This window comes from Glycine max, chromosome 4 (genome assembly GCF_000004515.6).
Source record: "Glycine max cultivar Williams 82 chromosome 4, Glycine_max_v4.0, whole genome shotgun sequence".
NCBI lineage: Eukaryota > Viridiplantae > Streptophyta > Magnoliopsida > Fabales > Fabaceae > Glycine > Glycine max.
This window is the reverse complement of record NC_016091.4, coordinates 33,729,585-33,756,760: the sequence shown is the minus strand read 5'-3', so window position 1 is coordinate 33,756,760 and position 27,176 is coordinate 33,729,585. Positions and strand designations below refer to the sequence as shown.

The 27,176-nt window shown below is 31.2% G+C and overlaps 1 pseudogene; it reads right to left on the bottom strand.

The window, feature by feature from the left end:
• Positions 1-22,405: 22,405 nt before the first annotated feature.
• Positions 22,406-27,176, bottom strand: part of LOC100790766 (importin-9-like) — a 142,527-nt pseudogene continuing 137,756 nt past the window's right edge.

Sequence of the window (27,176 nt, the reverse complement as noted above, 5' to 3'; positions counted from 1 at the left end):
TGTTTTTTTACTTGTATCTCATAGAGATATATGAACCTATAGAATAAGCATGAAAGGTTAATTCATAAAATGTATATTTGGTAAGCATCAAAACCTTACAGATTTAATTGTTTGGTACAGTTCAATGTGACATGGACGCAGTCAGACTTAACACTCTTGAGAGACTGAGAGGCCAAGGAGGTTCATTGTGAGTTATCTCCATCAATAACAATTGGTTCCTCATTCTTCCTTTGTAGGAAAAACTTGCACATAATTTAAATTTGAATTGTGGTCATTGGTACTTGATGTTGTTAATGGCTCATGACTTCTCTTTTCTTCAGCATAGTCATGAGTTCTACTACTTCAAAAAATTAGACTTTTGCAAGTCAGTGTTCCATTTTTTTCTTATCGTTACTTATGTGTTTGAAACTCTTTTTCTTGTTTCTAGTTTCTTCATTGATGTAGGAGTTGTTGCTATTGACTACCTCTTATCTTCTTCAAATAGATTTGTGTCTTCAAAAGAGCTTGTTGTGCCAGTGCCTTCAATACACTATTGCATGACATCTTTCTTTATAAATTCTTGTTAGTGGTGTTGTCCTCTACAGGCAATCTTCTAATGATTTTTAAGTCATGTGTAACTTCTGATATCTACCCATTGACTTTAATTACCTTCAAAATCATGCTTCCAATCATATGGAGCTTATGATATCTACACTTTGACATAGAATTCATTATTATTATTTTGCTTTTGGTTTCTTGCTTTTGAAATTGGATATGGTCTTGAGGTTTAAGAATTATTCACCATAGGCTAATGCTTCACTCCTTTTTTTTTTCCATGCTTGTTGATTAAGTCATGTCTCTTTGAAAGCACTCATGGCAAAACTATTAGTAGCACAAGTCTAAATGACTTAAATTTTCTTCTTGAAAGTTTAATGTCATTAAGACTTTTAGTTCATAAAGGATTATGCTTCAACATTCGTAATGACAATAAGCTACTCCCTTGCAATGCATACTCTCTCCCTATATATATAAACATTCGCTAAGACGTATCCTAGGTTCATGTCAATTGATTTGTACAACATCGTCACCACTACCATTTCCTTTCCTATTTTTTATCCTAACTAATTTTCTTTAAATTTATATTTTACCTTTTTATTAATTAATTATTTCATTCTTTATTTTTAATTTTAATTAAAATATTTTTCTGTAACACAAGTTGATAAAATATTTAAATTATAAACAAAAAATATATATTCATTTTATAAAAATATTATTCAAGTATTAAAAATTAATTTAAAATAATATAAGTTTATTTAATTAAATTATATATTTTTTGAAAAAATGAAATACATCACAAAAAGAAAAAACAACTACGCCTGACTATTGCTTTCAAAATTAATGGACTGATACACTTGAGGATTATTAATTAAAATAATTAAATCGTTGTCAAATTTTTATAATATAAAATTTAATTTTAAGAGGTAAGTTATTAGAAATAAATTTAAATATCGATAAATATATTTATAAAATGACATAAAATTTATCCTAGTAGACACAATTAAATTATTAAATGTATAATTTTCTGTAACTATCGATTAATTTATAAGTTAATTTTATAAAATATTTTAATTTAATTAATTAGTTTATAATAATTTTAGGTAAGTTATGATTTAGATATTTTTTATCACATTATATGTATCATACTCATTCAATATATGAGGTCTAACTCAATTGTTTGGTTGTATGAGTTATTAAAAATTTCCTAATATATTTCTATTTAAAAGTAAATGGTCTCTTTCTCTCTAAAAGTATAAAGTGATAATTTAATGTTGAATAATTAATTTGATATTAAATTAGATTGATGTTAAGTGATACTTAGGAGTGAGAATAGGTCAGTCCAGGCTTTAAATTTAAAAGGTCTAAGACTAGCCTATCATGAATTTTTGAGGCCTGAGTCTTACCTATTGCCTATCAAAGGCTTTTATTTTGACTCGGCCTTTTTAAAAGTCTAGTCTGGCCTGATAGCCGATTTAAAAGCCTTTTTCGCACTAAATTTTTAATATTCCTATGCTCTGGAGTAGGAAACGTAATAGGAAAGGAAAATGAATCGTAAACGGTAATACATAATAAAAATAATGAGGAATATAAAAATAATAGGAATATAAAGGGACACATGACTCACACCTAAATTGTAATTAAAGCCTTACTTGATTATAAGAATGGAAGTTATGGAGCAGTAATATGTAATCAAAGTCTGCTTGTTTGAAAAAAAATTAATTGTATCCAAAAAATAATATAAATTGGTACTAAAAAACTATATATATATATATATATATATATATATATATATATATATATATATATATATATATATATATATATATATATATATATATATATATATATATATATATATATATATATATATATATATAAGCCGACCTATGAGACTTATAAAGTTTTTTAATAAGTCTAAGTCTAGTCTATTTAATTTAATAGACTTTTAAAAAAGTTTGAGCCTAACCTTTTAATTAAATAGGTCAGTCCAGACCAAACTTTATGTAGATCGGGTCGTAGACTCCTGTAAGTCGGCTTGGCCTATTCCCACCCCTAGTGATACTATAAGACATAATTGATGTTACCCATTTAAGATTATATATATAAGAATTTTCTTTCTTTCAAAAGTTAAATTATCCATCTTATATACTTTTAGCGACAAAAATCATTTATTTATAATTTAATAAGCAGCAGAAATAGACTAAAGTCTAAGATATTGACTGCCGAAGGATCCGATCATTCCAAAATATTTATTATTTAGTTAGCCGTCTGTCCGTCACATAAAATATTGGCCACTCAACGTAGATCGGCACATCACTCACACAAATATGATTATGATTAGGCATTTTTTGATCGACATAATTAATGAAGTTTGTTCCTTTTTTTTGTGTTACAGTTTAAATTTAAGAAAGGGAACAACACCCCTTGTAGCTTAAGAAATAGAAAGTTTTGGGATTAGGAAAGTGAGACAAGAGTCCGCGTTTTAGGGTGAACTAAATTTTTAATCCTTTGAAATTTAGTTTTTAGTTCTTAAATTCTTTCAAAATTTGATTTTAATAAATATTTGATTGATTAAGGTTTTTTAATTTTTTTTCATTAAAAGTTTTAGTTCCTACTTTTGTTTAGAGTCAAGATTTTTAAACTTTTAAAAATTTTAAGTTTTAGATTCTAAATAAAAGTTTGAATCAATTATTTATTTATTTAATGAGATTTGTGAGACTAAATATCAAAATTATCAAAATTTTAGGAATGAAAAATCATAATGGAAAAATTTGAAGGATCTTAATTCATTAAATTTTTATTTTAGGACTAAAAATCAAATTTTGAAAAAGTTAAAAAACTTTCATCAGTCAAACTTTTGTTTAAGAATTAAAAATTGAATTTAAAAAAAATTTAAAGATTAAAAACTTAATTAATCCAATAGATTATATATTAAATATTTATATTGTCATCCAATCATAAACTATTATATATATATATATATATATATATATATATATATATATATATATATATATATATATATATATATAAAGAGTTTGCCTATTTTATTTTATCTCTATCATTTTAATAGTTGGAATGAAAACAACAATAAGTGTAACAAACTAAAACTACACTACAACACTCGGATCGATTAGGAATTTAACAATTGAAAATTAAGACAAAATTTCCCAATATGAAAATTAACATAATATATTAATATTGTTGAATGTTATTATTTTTTATAAATAAAAAATGAAGACAAAATTTCCTATTAGAAATCATTCATCCTTAAGGGTGGGTAAACGGGTCAAGGTTCATGGATTGGTCTGCGGGGCTCACGATCCACGAGGATAACAGATCGATTCTTTTTAAGCAGTCCATGGTTATGTAATATTTTTGGGTTTGTCCCGCTTAACCACTATGCGGGTTTGGCCTACAGGGTCCATGGGTTGCCCGTAAGCCTATTTAATCCATGGTTTGAGAATACCACCAACTATAACACATTAAGAATATCGTTTAATCCAAATCTTTCATCGTCGGTTTGTGATATTTTGAGCATCTAAATTACAATTATGGCTTCCAATTCGGCATTTAGTATTGGCTCACGGGTGCTTAACAAATATCGAACTAGACTTCTTGGTGACAATGTGTAAACTTTGATATGTACTAAAAATTGGTTACTAGGATTTGATGAGTAAGGTAAATAATGTGTAATAATTGTTGTCTTTTAATCACTTAACTTGAGTTGATTCTAATATTTATTATCATTTTGAGTTTTAGGAAAAGAATATGAAGATGTGGAGATGGAAAAGACTCAAGTTACTTTAAATATAGAATCATTTGTTGTTGAAGATGTTTTAATTTCGTATTTTAGATTTATTGTTTAGATTTTCTTTTGTTAAGACATTATTTATTTTATTGATATAATTGACTAATTGTTGATATTTTATTTACATTTGTGTTGAACTTAATTTGATTGTGTTTCATTTTTATTGAAATTAAAATTCTTTTAAAACTAGGCCCGCAAACCGATCCGTTTGACCCGTGGGATCCACGGGGAGGGACAGACCAATTTATTAGGCCCATGTAAGAATGCGGGGCAGGCTGACCCAATTTGCTGTCAATGCTGACTTATGCGGACAGACCTTACACAGGACGGGCCAACTCGTTTACCCACCCTTATTCATCCTTGACAAATGTTAACTTGAGTGAAAGTTATCTTAAAAATACACTGTTTCTGGAAGGAAATTTCTGGAAGGAAATTATATATTATGATTCTGATTAATTTTCACATAATATATACTAGTAGTTAAATATTATTTTTATAAATAAAAAAATTGTTTATATATCACATAAAAGTCAATATCATAAACATAGTGATCTAATAACTTATTTTTATGATTTAATCCTTCTACGTGAGTGCAAGGCATGCGAGAATTAATTAAGGTTTGCCTAACTGAGCACGACGCTAGAAATTAAACTTAAGCAACTATAACTTACAAGAGTTTAGTATCTATCTGTCTAGAATTGTTGTCGTGTAAAAAAGTTTTTTATTAACTATAACTTAAAAGAGTTTTTTATTAATTAAAGCATTCAATTTTAATAATTTTATTAATTTGCAACACCAGTTTAGTTAATAACGCAAAGTGCGGATGATTGATGAGAAAAAAGTTTTTTTATACATCACAATCATAACAGTAGAATTGCTGCTACCAGCTGTATTTCCTTTACTGAGACTTTTCCTTCATTTGGAAATATGGTTTTTCTGTTTTTTCATTAATTTCATTATAACAAGAAAAGAATCAAACCTAACTCAAACTTTATTCATTCCATCTCATATCATATGTCTATTTATGTGTTTTAGTTTATCTCAAAAAATATACGCGTGATCTTAAAAAAAAGCATGAATTATTTTTTGAGTAATAATCTCATTTATTAGTATTTCACTTGGATACTTAAATGAATTCACAGTTACATACATCTTTTAATAAGAATATTTTTATTAAAAAATCATTTTATTATAAAAAAAAATTGTATAATTAATATTTTTCTTTAAAGTGTGCATTATCAAACAACAACTACAATTAATCTGAGAGTATAATGACTAAAAATTACCTTGATAATCAATTAGATTGTTAAAATAAATTTATTATATATGATAATTTGTAATTAGATGATAATCTAAAATTATTTCATACGTTAATACACAAATTATTTACTCATGGTGTGAGATGACTTGAATAACATTTTTTATACTATTATGCATGTTTTATAAATATTTTTACTGTTAAGTAAACTATGAAATTACAAAAGAAAAATTCGAAACAATTCTTAATAATAAGTTCCACATAAAATACTAGTATTTTATTATAAAAATAAAAAACAAAATAATTATAAAATATCTTACCTACCATAAATATGTATCTTAGTCTCATACGATATAACCGTCATTCAAGTCCGAATCTAAAGAGGATTATATGTAAGACTAAAATATTAAATATCTGATGTTACAAATAATAAAACGAAACACATGTCATTAAAAAAAAGCGAAAAACATAATCAAAATATACGTCCAGCTATTATCATGAAAGAGTTGTTTTGTTTTGGTTCTTCCAAGTTTTTACTCTCTTTGTAGATGGTGTATCAGATGAAAATGAAAAATAAGCTCAAGGAACAAACACATGTTCTATATATAGGCATTCTACCATCAAGAATGCATTTAATAGTCATTATCATTCATTAATGTCATTCAATATTTGGTGTTTCAACTCAAAAACTGATAGAGCACTTAACCTTCCAAGTGCAAAACGTATAGGTCACTATTAAGGAGTTAATCAAAGTTTTTTAATAACAATTATGACATTCTCCCACTTGATCCAAACGTTTTGACTCATTGACTAAAATAAGTCAATGCTCAATTTTCTTAAGAAATAAACATGTGAATCATAGTAATAGTTCCTCCTATAACGAGTAATATCATCCATGTATTACGACATGTTCAATTTCCCAAGTAGTATTCTCAATGTGGTAATAAAACTTAATGAATAAACCCAATATTTATTCTTGGTCTAAAGCATAAATTTTCTCAAATAAATCAATGTGTACTTGAATATGAGAAAATATCACAATACAAGAGTTTCAACACTAACCAGTATGTATACAATCATAAAGTGAAACTAAGTCTTATTCTCTCTACATGATCCTTGGACTTCTGAAAACTCTTATGAGCATCCCTTGGTCTCAAAAAGTTTGAATCCTCTTCATCATCCACTCGAAGATACAATCAGTTGAGGTACATGGTTGGGAATCTTGTTCACTTAGGTTTCACCGTGAGTACTTTAGGCATTCTTCAAGAAAATATGCATCGTGCTTGTAATTAGGTTGTTTTATTATTTGAGTCTGAAAAGTGTTAATAATTGTCATGCGGTCTATTTCCTAAGAATTTTTTTATGGATTGGTTTTAGCACCCCTCTTTTCTTTGGTGGAGTTCATGTTAACTTGAAAGAGAGTTCTGACTAGCTTGTAGAGCCTGCTTGTGGTTTTTTGAGAGGTGTTGGAGCTCTGTTGGAATGAACGATTATTTTTTTGCTTTGTTAATGAGCCAAGTTATAATATTATGATATTTGATGAATTAAAATGAACTTTGTTAAGTTGTTTATAATATAGAGGATTAGAGGAGATGTTGAGTGCTTGATGTGGTCCCTTCTGTTCTTCTTGCATTTATACACTCAATGGTGCTGATGAAGGTCCTTCTTTTCAGGTTGGGTTCTAGGAACAAAATTGAGTGCAGTTCCTTGATTGATTTTGGTTATATTATCTAATTAGAATTAAAGTTTCACCTTGCTAGTCTTTGTAAATCTTCAGTGTAAACCTTTATTGGGATGGTAATCGAGACAACTACTCTTATTGGAAAATAATGTCGGAAACATCTAAAGGACATAAATTAAGTTTTGTCTCAATTATAATTGGCAAGACAAACATCTACTGCAATGAACAATTTTTGTGTTTTTTTTTATCAGTGAAGTTATACTATAGTAATATATGAATGAAAATGAACTTTGTTAATCTGTTTATAGAGGATATGTTGTGTTCTTGATGTTCATTTTGGTTGTTGTTATTGTGTTTTTTGCCAAATGATAATCTTTTTGGGTTGGGTTAACTGCAATAAAACAGTCCTATGTTCATAAAAAGTAGCATAATTGAACTTAAATTCAAAATCATAAGTACAAAACAGTCCTAGTGCAACAATCTAACAAGTGGGATAATAGAAGCAGAGCAAGGAATAACAAAGTTATAAAACACTTTTTGTAAAGAAAATAAATGAGAATCGTAGAGATGAGAGACACAAATAAAGAACCCACAAGCCTAGTAGTTGCAGCAAATAGAGAACCCACAAACTTGAAAGTTGCAACAAATAGAGAATAAGAGATATGAGAGCATGAGAGAATGACATGAGTGGGTGTGAGAGGGATGAAGTGTAAGTGAAAGACATGGAGCCAAACAATTTGTATGTGGCAAGTTTAGCTGAAACAGTACAAAGTAGAATGTGTATAAAGAACAGTGTCTGAATGAAACAAAGAAAGAAAAAAAATGATCAGCACACACACCTTATAGGATAAGCAAGTTGAAATCCGGCTCTAAGAGCACGAAGAAATTTTCATACTTGACATTGGTTTAGAGCTTCACTATTGAGATAGTGTTTGCTGGACAATGAAATTTTCAATATTTGTTTCTGAGTTGGGATAATGCTATGCCACAATCTGAGTTGAGGGGGAGTGGACTAGCCCAAAAATGGTTCTGAACAAGGTTGTTTCAAAAGCATTCTGGCCCAAATCCTTTAAAAAAAACAAATTGGGCGAAATTAGTTTTTTTTTAAAAAATAGATTGCATAAAATCAATAGAGATAGTAATAATGGTCGAAAGAATATTGTATTAAGTATGAACTTTTGATAACTTCATGGTAGCTTGGTGCTTGAATATTGAAACTACATGCCTATGTGGACATGTGCAATAGGGTGTGGTAGTCATACTAAACCAGCTTAAGTTATTAAAGTGGGCTGAATTCAAATATTGATAATAGATTTAAGTGCTGATTCAGGATAATGATAAAAAAAATATCTAATGTGTGTAATTCAATTACTAATATATCTTAATTTTATGGGAAATGAAATATGTTTGATTCTTGTATAATATATTATTGAAGAGAGATGAAAAGCCTTTGAGTGTGATTGAATTCTAAATGATATAGTTGTTGTTAGTAAAAAATTAAAAAAATCCTTAAATTTAAATATGATTATTTTTAAAGAGTTTGATTATTGAAAAGGACTTCAATAAAATGAAAACAAAGAAGAAAATCTAACTAGATGACTCAAGTCTATCCTTGGCTTGTGACTTTTTGGATTAATACCCATCTTGCGGAGTATTTTATTGTACTAATTAGCTTCTTCTTGTTCTTTCTATGGAGTTTCATTTATTTGCTTTATACCATTGATTCTTTAATTTGGGTTTGTTTGCTGAACTTTAGTTATGTGTGAACATCTAGTTGTTGAGAGTTGAGAAACATACATGTCCAAATACTTGAGATCCACTTAGTTTCATTACCCTCTAACTCCCTTGAAGCACCCTGATCGAGGCCGTACCCGAATCAAATAAACATGAAAATGCAGTAACTAGGAAGTGATCCTAGGTCGTTTCCCAACGAGCAGTGTGATGCAAGCTCCATTGGAGCTTGTAGGCCTAGGATCTTCTTCATCAATGGATGCCTTTGCTTCTTGGAAGATAAATGGCAGCGGAATGGAGAAGGAAGAGAGAGAGGAGACGCCACTTCAAGGAGAAGATGAGTCTAGAAGAAGCTCACCACCATAGGAGGCCATGGATAAGAGCTTGGAGGAAGAAGGAGATGAATGAAGGGAGAGGGAGAGAAGAGCACGAAATTTTGTGCTCAAAAGGAGCTCTGAAATCTGAAGTTAATATTGAAATGATCAAAGTTCAAAAAAATACACACACATGACCTCTATTTATAGCCTAAGTGTCACACAAAATTGGAGGGAAATTCAAATTTCACTTGAATTTGAAATTGAATTTGTGGAGCCAAACTTTGGAGCCAAAATTTCACTAATTATGATTAGTGAATTTTAGTTATGGTTCAGCCCAATTACAAGATTCTCCACTAGGTGTGCTTAGGTGTCATGAGGCATGAAAAACATGAAGGACATGCACAAAGTGTGACTATATGATGTGGCAATGGGGTGTAGTAAGCAAATGCTCACCTCCCCCTCTAAAATTTAATTGGATTGGGCTTCTACCAATTCAATTAAATTTATTTCCAACCACACACATCAAATATCCACTTAGTGCATGTGAAATTACAAAACTACCCCTAATACAAAAACTAGTCTAGGTGCCCAAAAATACAAGGGCTGAAAAATCCTATATTTCTAGGGTACCCTACCTACAATATGGAGCCCTATATACAAGGACCAAATATAATGACATCCTAGTCTAATATGTACAAAGATAATTGGACCCAACCTTGGCCCATGGGCTCAGAAATCTACCCTAAGGTTCATGAGAACCCTAGGGCCTTCTTCAGCAGCTCTAGCCCAATCTTCTTGGAGCCTCTTGCTCATGGTTCTAGTGATTGGTCCCTTCCTAGGGAGGATTGCATCACAGTGACAAGCCAAATGTTCATAATATACTTGCAGTAACAGTAACGATTGGGGGGGGGGTTGGTTGTTTGGTAATTAAAGAGCAGAACAAGTAAACTGGAATACGAAACTACTAATATTAAAAACGGGTTGTTTCCTCTGATTCAGAAGCCATTCTCTTATCCTGGGTTATGGAGAATTCGTCCCTAACAGTCAACCACTTAATCCAACCCTATTTCAATTTACTAAGCGAAAATCAACTTAGGGTTTTCAATACGTGATTAGGCACCACATACACCGGTTAGCCCTTCGTCCATTAAGCATGAACGCAAGTTAGGCTCAGAGGCAATTAATCAAACATGAAGCGTGCACTAATTAATATTCACGAAATTGGGATAACTGGTGAAGGGAAAACTACCAGGAAACCACATTACAAGCAAAACCTCAAAGAGAGTTGGGCTTCGTCCTCAAAAGGAAACAACACCAGAAAATCTAGCCTTCCATGGATTCAAACAGAAAACGCAAATGAAACATGAAGCAGAAACGTAAATGAGACAGAAACGTAAATGAAAGTAGAAGAAGAAGCAAGAATGAACTCGTAATTAGAAGCAGAAAATGGAAATTTGCATTAGGAACGAAAACTGTAACAAGGGAACAGAAAAACGTGAAAACCCTAAAACCAAAGCTCTGAATAATGAAAATAGCATGACAGAATGCCCTGCACGAATCCCAAGGCTGCTATTTAAAAAGAGTCACTCAAAGTCACTGGGCCCTATTACAATACTCTGGCCCAAAACGAAATAAACACTGAACAACATAAAATAAAATTGCGAAATTTCCTAATTAGAAATTAACTAAGGTAAGCGCTGCTTTATTTGCCCTCTTCAAGTCCATAACCAAAATCCGGATTAAGCCCAATGTTTCATTAATTCCTGAAATTAGATTAAAAACATCAAATTAGCTAAATGAGCCCAAATAATAAAACTTCCTGATTAATTGACAATTAAGACCAATCAGTAATTAAAATGGTGCAAAAAGGGTTTAGAAAATAGAAGAAAATGATGGCACATCACACCCTCACAGTGAACACACGTTTTTTCAAAAATCAAGGGTCATTGTTCATTTCATGTAAAGTCTTACTTGATATATCCAAGTTTCTCATAAATCTCACTTAGCATTCAAATATTTAATTTGTAGGCACTATTTGTCTTCTTGTTTGCATCGTGATCACGACATTCGTTATTAGACATTATATTGATCATCATCACAAGTACGAAAGTTTTTCATAAACTTTTGATGCTCATTTTTGTTACCAATGCTTTTCTACGTTGTTATTTGTGAATAATGACCAGTGCTTTATATACAAGCTATGTTCATCACTTGTGAACATTAGATTCCCGTTTGAGATTCAATACAATGATTCTTGCAGACAGTTTGCATTAATCATTGTATTGAATCTTGAATTGTCTATTTGGACAATTTGGGAAGATTCATATTTTTATGGTAGATTCATGCGTTAAGGTTAAGATTATTTTGTTGAATTTAATTAAATTTTGGTACAATGCATTTCTAGTTGTTCTCTGAGTGCATACTTGATTGTCAGTGAATTAATCTCGTCGTTTTCATGTCGTGTACTTGGAGATCAATGCGAAATGTTGCCAAAATTTCGTCAGTTTTTTTTAAAAAAAAAGAGACTTAACCTTGACGTATGAATCTACCATAAAAAAATGTCTTCCGGAATGGGATAGGGTCACACCTTTAATGAAAAAGTGAGATTTCCAGCCATCGAATAACTTTGTGAGTATCACGGAGTTATTATTTAGATGGATCAAAGTTATGAGCCCTGTGTATGAGGAAGGCATGACAAAGTTCTTGCAATTTGCTTTTGAAAGAAGTCGACCAGATGAGGAAAAAAAAATTGTCCTTGTATAAATTGTTTGAATGGGAGACAGAAAATACTCGATGACATACAGGAGGATCTGTTGTGTGATGGGATAAAAAAGAATTATACAACGTGGATATGGCATGGTGAATTGACAGACATATGATTGTTGTCAAGATATGCTTCCAGAGGAAAATACGTTGCGAAAAAAGTTATTCTTTAATGTCATACAAAGAATCTATGTCGTCCGAAAGCATCTATTGTGGAAAGGTACATTGTAGAAGAAGCTATTGAGTTTTGTTCATAGTACATTGAAAAGGCAAAACCTGTTGGACTTCTCGAGACTTGGCATGACGAAAGAGTAGGAGGTAAGGGTTCAAAAGGATTGCATGTTATCACTCCAAGTGTAGAAGATTTGCAACAAGCTCTGTATGTATTGAATAACAATGATGAAGTTTTTCCATACATACTTCTCCATGAAGGTTTAGTGAAGGAAAGTAATCCAAAAATGTTGAAGAATAGGGTGTTGAAATAGCATAACAAGACTTTCCTAAATTGGTTTAAAGATACAATCTCTGGTGACAATAATGCTTTTAAGACGTTAATAAACCTAGCAGATGGGCCTAAAAGAAATGTTATAACTTGGCAATGATATGATATAAACAAATATTCCTTCTATACAAAAGCACAAGAGGAGAAAAGTATTTCTTCTATACAAAAGTTACTTTAAATTTACTTATTATTGTTAGTAATAATAACTTTGGATAATGTTTAATTTTTAAAGGATGTGCGAAAGAAGGCACAAACCATTTAGAAACAAAACATTGCCCTTCACGTGTTGTCTCATGGGGGTTATGAATTTATAGAAAGCAAGTTGATGGAGGAGAAGAAAAAGAAACAATTGCAGGAAGCTACAAAATCTGGAAGCACTGACACCGTCATTGATCCTCCTTCTCCCATCAGATGACACATGAAGTGAAAGATGACCCGCACCAAGAAAATTTGCCAAATGACATCTAAGGTAGCAAAGGAAATTGTTGACAAGATTGTAAGTCACTTTAATTGTCAATTGAAATTATTTATTATTTGATTGAGTAAACCAATAAATGTGTTTGTTACATGATTCCTTGGAGGAGCAGGCCTCACAGGGTTCCTTTGTCACCGATGGACGTCAGAATGTACTAACCACTGCCATTGGGAGACCAAAACACCCTGGTCGTGTGCGTGCTGCTAGAGTTGGTGTCACAATCAAACAACACTTTGGACTAGCTCCAATGACCTCCTGCAGGTCTTCCTCCATGGCTCCCAAAGACCTGGAGCAACTAACGCAAAACATTAGGGACCAGCTGGAGGAGTCAATCACAAAAAAAGTGACTTGACAACTAATGTTGTCCTTCAGCCAAATGCAATCACAGGGACTCGCACTATCTCCTGAGCCTGAGGTTGATCCTTCAGCTGCTTGTGTCAGCACAAAGGAGAGTTATGTTAATCCCATAGGAAATGACCCAAACACAAGTGACTCAGAGAAATGCGGGTTGTGCATCAAAGAAAATTCTCTCCGTCTGGTTGTCCTATGAAGACTTTATGAGGGGTCGACAACCATTTACAACATCCTATTGCGCAATGATCAAGTCAAGGTTAGTGTTGAGGAAGTTAGAGATGCAAATGCTCTCATTTAGTTAGTGTGGTAGGCACTTAACACCTTCATTACAAGTCTGACACATCTTGTCAAGCGTTTCTCAGAGCAGGTATTTCACTATCATTAAATGTTTTTTACAATTAAAGTTTTCACTATCATTAAATTATGTTAATTAACTGTGTTGGTTAAACAGGGAGTTGTGGGACCGGAGAAACCTACAAATAGGTCAGATCATGATGTCGATCATCCCCTATATCTGATAACATTGACCATCCAAAACTTTTTCTAAAGTCATTGCAGGTTATGTGGGAAGCTACCGTGTTTGAGGTGTTTAATGACAACTTTCCCTTGTACATAAAGCATAAAGATGTGTCTGAAATAGCACACGGTGGTCAATGTCTCAGCATCTCTTTTATACAATTGTAAATTTCGTAAGCCACTTTACATTATTGTTTATTACCTAACTTATTATTTTAAATTCATACATAATTTACTTGATTTTAAAAACAATAGGCATATGACCGAGACAAGTATGCGAGCGGGGAATGTCAATGCGTATGGATTCCACGAGCCACAGTCCATACAGAGATCTGGACAATCGCAATTTGAATCAGAAAGTTATATTAAGAACTGGATCCAGAATTCAAAGAGGGATGTGTACCTAGGAGCCTACTTAAATGGTTAAGTTAAACTGAAAAATGAATTTAAATAATATATAATAGTATAATAACTTATATTGTTCTCCACTACAGTGCACATTGAAAAATGGTCATCATTTTGCTTAAGGAAAATGTTGTCATCTGGTTTTGTTCGTTGCACTTGGCCAGACAACTACCTGAAAATAATTATTTACAAGTCAGTTATATTTTCAATACATTTACATTAGCATTAGTCGTGAACATCAACATTTTAATTGTACAATATGCATCCATGTTTGTATTGAAAAGTTCTTTGAAAGGATTTGTCGATACTCCACAAAGTAAATCCAAGGCTGCTGCTAGGTGGATTGTTGTTAAAGTAAGCTATTTAAACAATGCTTCTAATTACATTTTAATAATGTGTAGACTAATTTGTACTTAACATTAAATATCTAAATTTCATAATGTATTTAGTGTAATAAACAAAACGGAAGCACTAAGTACGGGTATTACGTCATGCACTGGATGTCAACTATAATCTTAGGAAGTTTCAAGAATAATTGGTAACCGGTAATTGTTTAATTCAAACGTATTTCGTTTTATTATAATTGGTATTATATATTATTAACTTATGTTTTATTATATCATGCAGTATTTCACTGATACTAGACCATTGGAACCAGAGAGATTGAAGGCGCTTCGCATCCAGTGGGCAAGTTATTATTTGAAAGTTAAAAATGAAACAATTAGTGTTTAAGTCATTTTGGAATTGTAGTTTAGTTGATTTATATTTTTTACAATTCATGTTATATACATGTTAAATATTCTTTTAATTCATAGTAAATATTCAATATTTATGGAATTTCTGGTAAAAATTGTCCAAAAACAAACTGAAAATTATCTGTTGTGGTTCTGCTTTTAAATTTATAAGTTAATTTGGGGTAATTAAAAAAATAGATAGCACATTAAAAAAATCCAAAAAAACAACATCAATTTTTAGTAAAAACCTTTTAGTAAAAACTGATGTTGATGTTTACAAACAACATCCATTTTTACAAAAATTGATGTTAAGTTGCACTCACAACATTAGTTTCTATAAAAACGATGTTGGTTGTCAATCAACAACATCAGTTTTTACCTAAAACCAACATCAGTTTTCACAAAAAAAACCAATGTTGTGGAGTACAAATCAACATCGGTTTTTACTTGTTGTCTAATAACCAACATTAGTTTTTACTAAAAATCGATGATGTATGTATATATTAACATCATTTTTTTAAAAAAACTGATGTTGTACGTTTGAGTTAACATAGATTTTCGTAAAAATCGATGTTAATATGAAGATATTTGACTTTTTTTTATAATTCTTACTATATAGAATCAATTTTTTATGTTATCATTTTTATGTTAACATCGGTTTCGGAAAACCGATGTTAACAATATTACATTCAACATCAGTTAATAACCGATGTTAAAATCATATTTTCTAGTAGTGCTATCATGTGTGCCTTGCTTAATTCATTCAACTTCCACTTTCTTTACCCTTAACCCTCATCTTTTCCTTCTTTCTCTCTTCTCTTTCACATCCCTTTCTGATGCAATCTTACCCCCCAAGGGCATTGGATAGAAGACTCCAAGAAGATTGGGCCAAAGATGCAAGAGAATGCCCTAGGGTTCTCATGAGTCATAGGGTAGATTTCGAGTCCATGGGCTAAGTATGAGCCCGCTTATCTTTGTACAGATTAAGGTTTCATTATTTTTTTGGCCTTGTATTTAGGGCTCCATAATATAGGTAAGGTACCCTAGAAATATAGGATTTTTCAGCCCTTGTATTTTAGGGCACCTAGACTAGTTTTTGTGTTAGGGGTAGTTTTGTAATTTCACATGCACTAAGTGAATATTTGATGTGTGTGTTGGGAAATAAATTTAATTGAATTGGTAGAAGCCCAATCCAATTAAATTTGGGAGGGGGAAGTGAGCATTTGCTTACTACACCTCATTGCCACATCATATAGTCACACTTTGTGCATGTCCTTCATGTTTTACATGCCTCATGACATCTAAGCACACTTAGTGGAGAATCTTGGAATTGATCTTGGATTAGTGGGCTGAATCATAACTAAAATTCACTAATAATAATTAGTGAAATTTTGGCTCCAAAGTTTGGCTCCACAAATTCAATTTCAAATTCAAGTGAAATTTGAATTAAAATTCAAATTTCCCTCCAATTTTGTGTGACACTTAGGCTATAAATAGAGATCATGTGTGTGCATTTTTTCAACTTTGATCATTTAAATATTAACTTCACATTTTAGAGCTCTTTTAGAGCACAAAATTTCGTGCTCTTCTCTCCCTATCCTTTCATTTATCTCCTTCTTCCTCTAAGCTCTTATCCATGGCCTCCTATGGTGGTGAGCTTCTTCTAGACTCATCTTCTTCTTGAAGTGGTGTCTCCTCTCTTTCTTCCTTCTCCATTCCGCTGCCATTTATCTTCCAAGAAGCAAAGGAATCCATTGATGAAGAAGATCCTAGGCCTACAAGCTCCAATGGAGCTTACATCATGTGGTATCAAGAGCATCTTCATCTAGGTGATGTTCTTTTGCTTTCTCTATTTTTTTGTTCGGTGAATTCTCTTTAATTCTTTGTTTTTCATCTTATTCTCCATGTATATCCTCCATTGTCTTGTGGTTTGGTGCTGTTTAGAGTAGATTCAAAAAAAATAAACCGATTAAATCTTAGATTTACACTTGTTCTGGCATTTCTATGGTTCAAATTTTGTAGATCTACTCTTGAATCTTGTTTTTGTGTTGATTCTAGGTTCTATCATTTTTCATTCATAATATTCTTGTGCTGAGCCTTAGATCTAAATGTTCTTCCAAAATATTGATTAAAAAAACACAAAAATCTAAGTGTAAATCACTTAATCCATGTTGTCTTAGAGTCATGTTTAGTGATAGTAATTGTCACATTATGTTCTAAGTTTGTGTTGAATTTTATTTTGTTGATTGAATTCTAGATACATTTGTTCATGTATTCTTGTCATTCTTAGCCTATCTTTTGAATTTTGAGTCTAATTCATGCATGTTATTTAGTTCATAACATGTTCTAAATCAATTCCTAGAAGTAGTCTTGTTCTTGATCTTTTTTTTTTTTTGTTTTCTAAGTTTCCTACATGATGCCTATGATGAAGTTGAGTTGTGGTGCTGAGTTGTGGCTGGATTTGTGAATCAAAATAAGTCTTAAGCTCTCTTGAATTTTGTTATTCAAGATAATTGAGCATAAGCAAACACAAATTGTAACTATCCAAGCCTTAAGCAACATAAACACTACTCTTTATTTCTAGGTTGAAATCGCTGGTGCTGGCAGCTTGAACATACGAACTTGTATAAATTACTGGGAATTGGTCACTACGTTTTTTGAGCTGAAAGTTTTACTGAATTTTCTAGACATCTGGACCAAAATTATACAAAAAGAACCAAGCGATTTGGATTAAAGGAAAAAATAAGAAAAATCGCACAAGTTGGAAGAAAAATCAGTGTCCAGGAAAAAAAAAGTGAAAGGAAAGTGTGCTTGTTGTTTTGGCTCAAAATTTGCTCTATAATTGGTGCCTATTTTATACCAATCCTAGTTCTGAAATTTCAATTGAAAATTATTGTGAAAACAAGTGCCAAAACTAGAGGTTTCTTGAGTCTTTTTTTTTTGTTTAGTTTTTCTACTCAACTCTAGAGTCATTCTAGGTTTCTCTTTGAGTCCTAGCTTGCTTTTTTGTGCTTTTCATTGCTTTAATTGTTGAATAATCCTTGGAAATTTGTCTTGCTAAAACTATATTGGTTTAGCTTTCATTTCATTTTTTTTTTGTCTTTGGTTATTGCTCGTCTCTTTGTTTTCTTGCTTGTGAGTTGCCATATAGGGAATTGGAAAGAAGGATTGGTGCCATATCTTGAAGAATTTGAGTCAAGAAGCAAGGGGCCAACCACCTTAAGAGCTATTGGAATAAGAAGCACTCCAAATTGAGTGAAACACTAAAGAGAGAATAGCCACCACAATTGAGGACTTTTTTTCTTTGTAATTTTGTAATTGGCAATTTGCTTTGCTTTCAAATTTTGTAACAAAAAGGCCTTTCATTGGAAGTAAGTTGGGAGCCTCCGTTAGGTCACCCTACTTCTATTTGTGTGTAATAATTTTAGGCAATTTTTCCTTAGGATAGTGAGTGTTTTGTTGGGAACCTTAAATGAGGTCATCCAAACACTCTTAGGATCCGCCTAGTTTGCATTTCTTGCACTTTAATTTCTTGCTTACTTTCATAGCTTATTTCCTTTACCCTCCATGTCAAACCGCCTAGATAGCTTGCCTTTTACCAATTAGTTTTTACCTTATCTTTCACACCTCTTTTAGTGTTTATTATGGCTAGTTTCAACCATAGTTTCTTTTACCTTTTTTTTCAAACCCCCAACAAGAAAGAACCATAACTTAGGAACCAACATGAGTCTTCATTCTTCATCTAGTGTTAATGGTGAGGGTTCTACTCCTAAGGACCCCTTGTATAAGATATTAGATGAGTTGAGATCCCTTAAGTTGTGGAAAGAAAAACAAGATAGAAAAGAAAAAGGAAAAAAAAGAGTGGAAGAAATAAGTCAAGATGAAAAAGAGAAAATAAGAGAGGAAGAAAGAAGAAAAATAATGAAAGAAATGAAAAGAGAAAAACATGCCTCCATTAGTAGTCATGACTCTTGCAAGAGTTTAAGTGAAGAACTTAGCGACTATTATAGAGGGCGCCATAGTTCACATACTAAACATCACTCCCAAAGAAGAGAAAAGGATAGAAGGCCTCAAGAGGTTAACATTAGCCTCCCATATTTCCATGGAAAAGATGATGTTGAGGCCTACTTAGATTGGGAAATGAAGGTTGAACAACTCTTTGCTTGCCATCATATTAGCGAAGAGAGAAAAGTTCCATTGGCTACCCTTAGCTTTCAAGGGTATGCCCTCTATTGGTGGACTTCCCTTGTTAGGGAACGAAGGATTCATGGGGATCCTCCAGTAGAGTATTGAAATGATCTTAAGAGTGCCCTTAGGAAGAGGCACATTCCCTCCTACTATGAAAGGGAGCTTATGGACAAGCTCCAAAGGCTTAGACAAGGGAGTATGAGTATTGAAGAATATAGACAACAAATGGAACTACTCCTTTTAAGAGTTGGACTTAGGGAGGAGGAAAGAACAAGCATAGCTAGGTTCCTTAGTGGGCTTAATATGGAAGTGAGGGATAAGGTTGAACTCCTTCCATATAGGGACCTAGATGAGCTAGTCCAACTTTGTATACGAGTGGAGCAACAACTTAAAAGAAAGCCTTCTTCAAAATCTTATGGCTTTCACTCTTATCCAAGGAAAGACCAAGCCCAAAGAATTTTGGGGGCTGCACCTTCAAAACCCAAGGAAGATAAGGGTAAGACCATAGAGAAATCCACCCCTAAGACTAGTTCCCAAGAAAGGACTAGCAACATTAAATGCTTCAAATGTCTTGGGAGAAGTCACATTGCCTCTCAATGCCCCACAAAGAAAACCATGATTATGAGGGGTCAAGACATTCATAGTAGTCAAGAGGAGACTACTTCTTCCCCTTCCTCTAGTGGAAGTGAAGATGAAGTAAGGGGTGAAGAGTCTAGTGAGAAAGTCTACCCTCATGAAGAAGGTGACCTCTTAATGGTTAGAAGGATCCTTGGAGGTCAATCTTGTGATCTATCTCAATCCCAAAGAGAGAACATCTTTCATACAAGATGCAAAATTTTAGATAAAACTTGTTCTCTCATTGTGGATAGTGGATCTTGTTACAATTGTTGTAGCACAAGATTAATTTCCAAGTTGAACCTCACTATCATTCCCCACCCAAAACCTTATAAACTTCAATGGCTCAATGAGCAAGGGGAAATGATAGTTAACCAACAAGTGAAGGTACCTTTCTCCATTGGGACATATAAGGATGAAGTTAATTGTGATATAGTTCCCATGGAGGCAGGACATATTCTTTTAGGAAGACCATGACAATTTGATAGGAAGATCATTTACAATGGCCTAACTAATGAAATTACCCTCACCCATCTTGGCACTAAATTTGTGTTGCATCCTCAAACACCTTCACAGGTGGCCAAAGATCAACTAACTATGAAAGATAAGAGGGATGAGGAAGAAAAACTAGAAAAACAAAAGAAAAAGAAGGATAGTAAGGCCTTGTCTTCAAAGGCCAAGGGGAAGGAAAAGGAGGAAAAGGATTCCACCAAGAAGATTGTTAACAAGGAAAATCATTTTGCAACAAAATGTAATATTAAAATAGTACTCATTCTTAAACAATCTTTCTACCTTCTCCTATCAAGGGAAACATCCCTTAGCACCGCCATACCTCTTGAGCTTGAGGTTATTACTCAAGTAAAGAAGTTGTTGGATGAGGGTTTGGTTTGCAAGAGCTTAAATCCTTGTGTTTTGTTGGTGCCTAAAATAGGTATTACTAGGCACCAAATCCCTATGATAGGTGGTATGATGAATGTGTTGAGTGGTGCAACACTCTTTTGTAAAATCACTCATGCACCTAATATCTTCATGATTTGTGTACATAGGGACTCATTAGGTAGGTTTCTTCTTATTTTTTGTTTCAATGCAAACCTAGGGGCTCATGTGGGACACCTTAGGTTTGTCGTAATTTTTTGTAGGAATAATCAACATGAAAATAAAGAAAAAGGTATGTTTTATTCCATTACTTTCCCTAACTTTTTAAATAGTGATCATGGGCTTCCCATGGACCCTAAGAGAATAAAGGTCATTCCTGAGTGGCCTACTCCACCAAGTATAAGGGAAATTTGGGGCTTTAATATCTTAACAAACTTTTACAAAAGGTTTGTCCCATATTTTTCTATACTTGTAGCACCACTCATTGAGTTGGTGAGGAACTATATTCTCTCATGGGAAGATGGCCAGGAAAGGGGTTTTCCATCCTTACCGTACTCTAACATACCCAACATCACTAATACATATGTTTTTATTCTTTTTACAGGTGTTAAGGAAAGAATTCATGAGTTTCAAGAACCTCTAGATTTGAGGTCAAATCCTTTTCAAGGGGGAGGGAATGATGTAATCCTACCCCCCAAGGGCATTGGATAGAAGACTCCAAGAAGATTGGGCCAAAGATGCAAGAGAAGGCCCTAGGATTCTCATGAGCCCTAGGGTAGATTTCGGGCCCATGGGCTAAGTATGAGCCCGCTTATCTTTGTACATATTAGATTAAGGTTTCATTATTTGTTTGGCCTTGTATTTAGGGCTCCATAATATAGGTAAGGTACCCTAGAAATATAGGATTTTTCAGCCCTTGTATTTTAGGGCACCTAGACTAGTTTTTGTATTAGGGGTAGTTTTGTAATTTCACGTGCACTAAGTGAATATTTGATGTGTGTGTTGGGAAATAAATTTAATTGAATTGGTAGAAGCCCAATCCAATTAAATTTGAGAGGGGGAGGTGAGCATTTGCTTACTACACCCCATTGCCACATCATATAGTCACACTTTGTGCATGTCCTTCATGTTTTACATGCCTCATGACATCTAAGCACACTTAGTGGAGAATCTTGGAATTGATCTTGGATTAGTGGGCTGAACCATAACTAAAATTCACTAATCATAATTAGTGAAATTTTGGCTCCAAAGTTTGGCTCCACAAATTCAATTTCAAATTCAAGTGAAATTTGAATTAAAATTCAAATTTTCCTCCAATTTTGTGTGACACTTAGGCTATAAATAGAGATCATGTGTGCGCATTTTTTCAACTTTGATCATTTGAATATTAACTTCAGATTTCAGAGCTCTTTTAGAGCACAAAATTTCGTGCTCTTCTCTTCCTCTCCCTTCATTCATCTCCTTCTTCCTCCAAGCTCTTATCCATGGCCTCCTATGGTGGTGAGCTTCTTCTAGAGTCATCTTCTCCTTGAAGTGGCGTCTCCTCTCTCTCTTCCTTCTCCATTCTGCTGCCATTTATCTTCCAAGAAGCAAAAGAATCCATTGATGAAGAAGATCCTAGGCCTACAAGCTCCAATGGAGCTTACATCACATTCCAAACTGTTCTTCCACGTCCTTTTTCAAATCTAATCTTCCTCCGATAACTCCATTCGCAAACCCTTGCCCCCCTCATCAGCTCCCAACCCCCACCAGTGTCCTCCCTTACATCTCCAACAATTGGTCTAACGTCACCGTCAACATATGGTGGTATCGATTCTTGCTCCCCTTCGTCATTCCACCATCGACAATCCCTTTTAATTGATTCCTTGTGTCTAATTGTCATTATGAAAAGTTAACCACATGAGCCTAATTAGTCAATAAATACAATATTGCCACTTCTTCATGTTAGTATCTTCATTTCTCCATGAATTTTAATTAGGTTCTTCACCCACTAATCTTTGCCTATACACTTAACTTAAGTATTATTTCACAAGTCTCTTCAAGTTTGACCTTACAACATCCTTACTGCAAACTCCAAATTAAATTTTGTCAAGTAGCTAGAATAATTTAACCTAAAGTAAAATAAAATGTGATACATCATTATGAAATATACCACCAAAAAAATATTATAAAATATATTTTATATTATATGTTTCATCCAATTTATATCTTTCCTTATCTCTCTATTTTTGTCTCTCTTCTAATTTGTAGGAATGGAATGATATAAGCCTTTTTGCTGATTTTGTAATAAAAATATGATTAATATACTTTTAGTCCTTATAATTTAGTATTTTATTATTCATGTAATTTTTTTAATCTTTGTAAATTATATTTTTTTTTGTCCTTAAAATAGTTTATGCAACACTTTTTTTTACTATTTAAAGTGCTAAAGTGCATTAAGAATGAAAAATAAATAATGTATGATGATTAAAATTAATGTTTTTAAGGAATAAAAAAATATTTAATCCTAAAAATATTTAAATACTTATTACTTTTTATCTTATTTTTTTATAATTCAAATAATCCAATAATAAATCAGTAACTTGATTTGGGTTTTTATTTTTACAACATTCTGTTCAATCTCATTCATTTCATTTTACTCCTAAACATATTGAACATGAAAGGTAACGGTCTGTGTATTAGTAAACGCGCTATTCTGCCAACAACCCAGCAATGATAAGAAGAAGTCTGCTATAAGTGGAGAAAGAATAGTATGGAATAGAATGTACTTTCTCAGTCTTATTATAATTTTTTCACTTAATTATATCACTTATATATTAATAATGAACTTTAAAATCTAAAATTAAATTATTGATAAATTAAGATTAATTTTATAAAATTATTATTTTCTTTTATTTATTTATTAATTATTTTTTTCTTAATCTATGTAAAATAAATTAGGATGAAAATTATTTTTATTTTGGAGCGGAGGTAAGAATTAGTGAAATTTTTAGTGACTTTAAAATTTGGATTTTAGTGTTTAGTTTTCAAAAACTAATAATTGTAAATCTGTTACAAAATCGGTTTAGATTGGACCCACTTTATCCAGAGAAATATGCTGAGATCAATATGGTTCACTGCTGCTATGTTAAGGATATCATTTTCCTTAAAAAAAAAAAAACCTGTCAGATATTTTAGTTGCAATTCGTCCTATTTAGGTTTGACTTCAATTAGCCACAAATTACACGATTCCAACGCTTTATGCGTTTTTCTTTCTTGTCCAATTGGTATACTTTTAAATGTTTTAAATTTTTGTTTTAATTGGAGGATATGTAAAGGCATTTTTTTATCTTTACGATGTTGATGAAAAATATTCAATTAATTTTTATTGAAAAATTTAATTAATCACTTTTTTTTAAAAAAATTCTTTTAATTATATTTTTTTCATCTATAAAACTTAAATATAGAATCTTACTTAAAAAAATCGAGTTTGAAACCACTCATACCAACGATTTCTTATCCAAACAACTTATTTAAAATTTTAGCATATATTTTATCAAAATTTATTCTGTTTTTAATGATATATTTTTTAATATATATATATATATATATATATATATATATATGGAGGAATCAGACATAAATTTATATCTCTTTTCATAACTTGGTGACTGCAAATCCGTTAATTACTACTTAAGTTGTTTTTTTCTTTTTGTGGGGGGGGGGGGGGGGGGGGGGTGCAGTACCCAAATTTCAGTTTCTAAAGTTAATATTTTAAATGTTGGAATTTAAATCTAAAATTTGTTTTTTTTAAAAAATAAAAAACACTATTAACCTTAGAATATAATTATATTAAAATTTAATATTTTATAAATCATGTTTTTAAAATAATAAAAATAATATAGAACACGATGAAATACTCTTTATTCCCTTTGATTCAATACGTTTATTTTCTTCTTTTCCAATTTCAAGGTAGAATTGCATTATTTAAACGTGAAAAAATTGATATTCTATACAGTTATCGTTATCTCTGTTTTGTTTATTTTTCCTTCAAAACACAAAAAAATATATACCTTAAAATTAATGAAGATAACCTTGTACTATCCTTTTTCCAAGTTCACTTGATGTTTTCCTTAAGAATTAGCTTTTTCCTTATTTATTTCATAATTCCATTCCATTTCAAACTATAATCTTTCAACATGAGAATGTAATGACTGGTTTAGGAAACGCTATTCTGGTCGGGGTGTAAGTGGTCTGAATGGGTTGAGTTTTTTATATTCTTTAATTCAGTACCCTTAGACTATCATTTTTGTAAGTCTTAGAAAAAAATTAAAGAAATTTTTAAATTCAAAAGTAATAAGGATATTTTTTATTTTACATAATAATATTCATAAAATATTATGTTACACCGGTGATAAATAGATAAGAAAAGATAAACCATAAATATATATTGACAATACTATTAATAAAAAAATATTTTCTTAAAATAAATACAAAAAAGATAAAATTTAAAATAATATATTACTTTAAGATAAAATAGTATTATTGATGTGTTTAATTTAAAATTTATATTTTAGTAATTTAATTATATGTGAATTAAAATAGGTTGGATTGAGTTTGATTGGATAAAAACTTCAAACCTATTATGCAATCCAATTTTTATTAAATTAAAATTATTTTAATTCAATAATTTAATTTAATTCACAAAAATTTAATTATATTGGATTGAACTCGCATGATTCACATTTATATTGGGTTGAATTTGCTTACACGGCTAATGCTGACCGGAAATGAATCAATGCTTTATGTGGTCCATAATGCAACCGTACGTGACTCGCAACAAATGGATAGGATAGGTTGAAATGTTATAGAATATTAAAATTTTTATTTTTAATATTTTCTATTAAAAATATTTTTTATTAATCTAATAATTAATTTTAAATTTATAATAAATAAATTAAATTTATCAAATTTTATTTATTTATAGAAAAATGATATTTTATTACCTTTATTTTATATCTTTTCAAAAAACTTAAAAATATGTTTTTATCCGAAAAATTTTAAATATGTTTATTTTAATCTTCCAAATTAAAATTTATATTTTTTTAATTTCTTAAATTCACAAAATATTTTTTTAATAGGAAGCACAATGTATGATGGTTTTTGGCTACATGAAGGACTAAAATAAATATTTAGTGAATTTGAGAAACTTAGAAGATAAATCCTCAAATAAAATATGAGAGAATAAAAACCATTTAAACTTGGAGACTGAGACACACAAATGAATTCACAATCAAATTCTAACTCTCTTAACAATATTTTTATTCATTAAAGACACACACTTATTAAATGATTTCACAATCAGATTCTATATCTTTTAATTATATTTTTCTTCATTAAATACATGCGCGCACACACAAATTAAATGAAATCAGAATTAAATTTTAACTCTTTTAACAATGCTTTTATTCATTAAACATACACACTCACAAATTAAATGAATTTACAATCAGATTCTACTAACTCTTTTAACAATGATTTTATCAATTGGCAGGGATAGATTCAAGAATGCATTAAAGGGGGCAATTTTTTTAGCACAATTATTTAAATTTTAATAGATAATTATTTTATAAATAAAAAATTCCATAAAAATATTTATTATTAAATTTATGTGTAAAACTAGAGGTAAAATCTATGACTATAAGAAAATTAAGCAAATATTAACTCACTATTTTATTTTTTTTTATCAATTTTCTCTATCAATATTAATTTATTTTTATTTTATTTTTCTTCTCATGTATAAAATCCATTCTTGAATCATTGGTATCTCACCTAAATAATTAAATGAATTCACGATCAAATTCTAACTTTTTTAACGAGAGTAATTTTACAAAAAAAAAAGAATATTAACATAATAACTTGTATAACTTATAATTTAATGTTCATGGCCTTTAATGACAAATAATATGAGATGTAAGAATTTTGAAGTAAAATATGTTATTAATTACACACACAAAAATTTGAAATAATCCTTAGTAATAAGATTCACATGAAATTTTATTTAACTGTAAAATAGAAAGAAAAAACATAAATATGTTACCAACCCTAAATTTGTTTCTTTCCTTTGTTTCGGTTGCTTCTCACCATTCAAGACTTCAAGTTCGAGACTGAAGAGGTGTATAAATACTCCCATATGGCACCACCTTTTTCTCAACCCTATATACCATTTCATACTTTCCGACACCTAAAACTTGAGCATGCTGAGTAAGTACCTAGCTCCAATTTATACTCATCTCAAATGGGTATTAGATTTTGTTCTCTACTACCCTTTTTACATGCTTTATGATTCTCATCCACCCATAAATCTTGGAACTGAATTGAGTACATTTCATTATGAATTTTCCTCTGGCTCAGAGGAACATGTGGATTGTGCT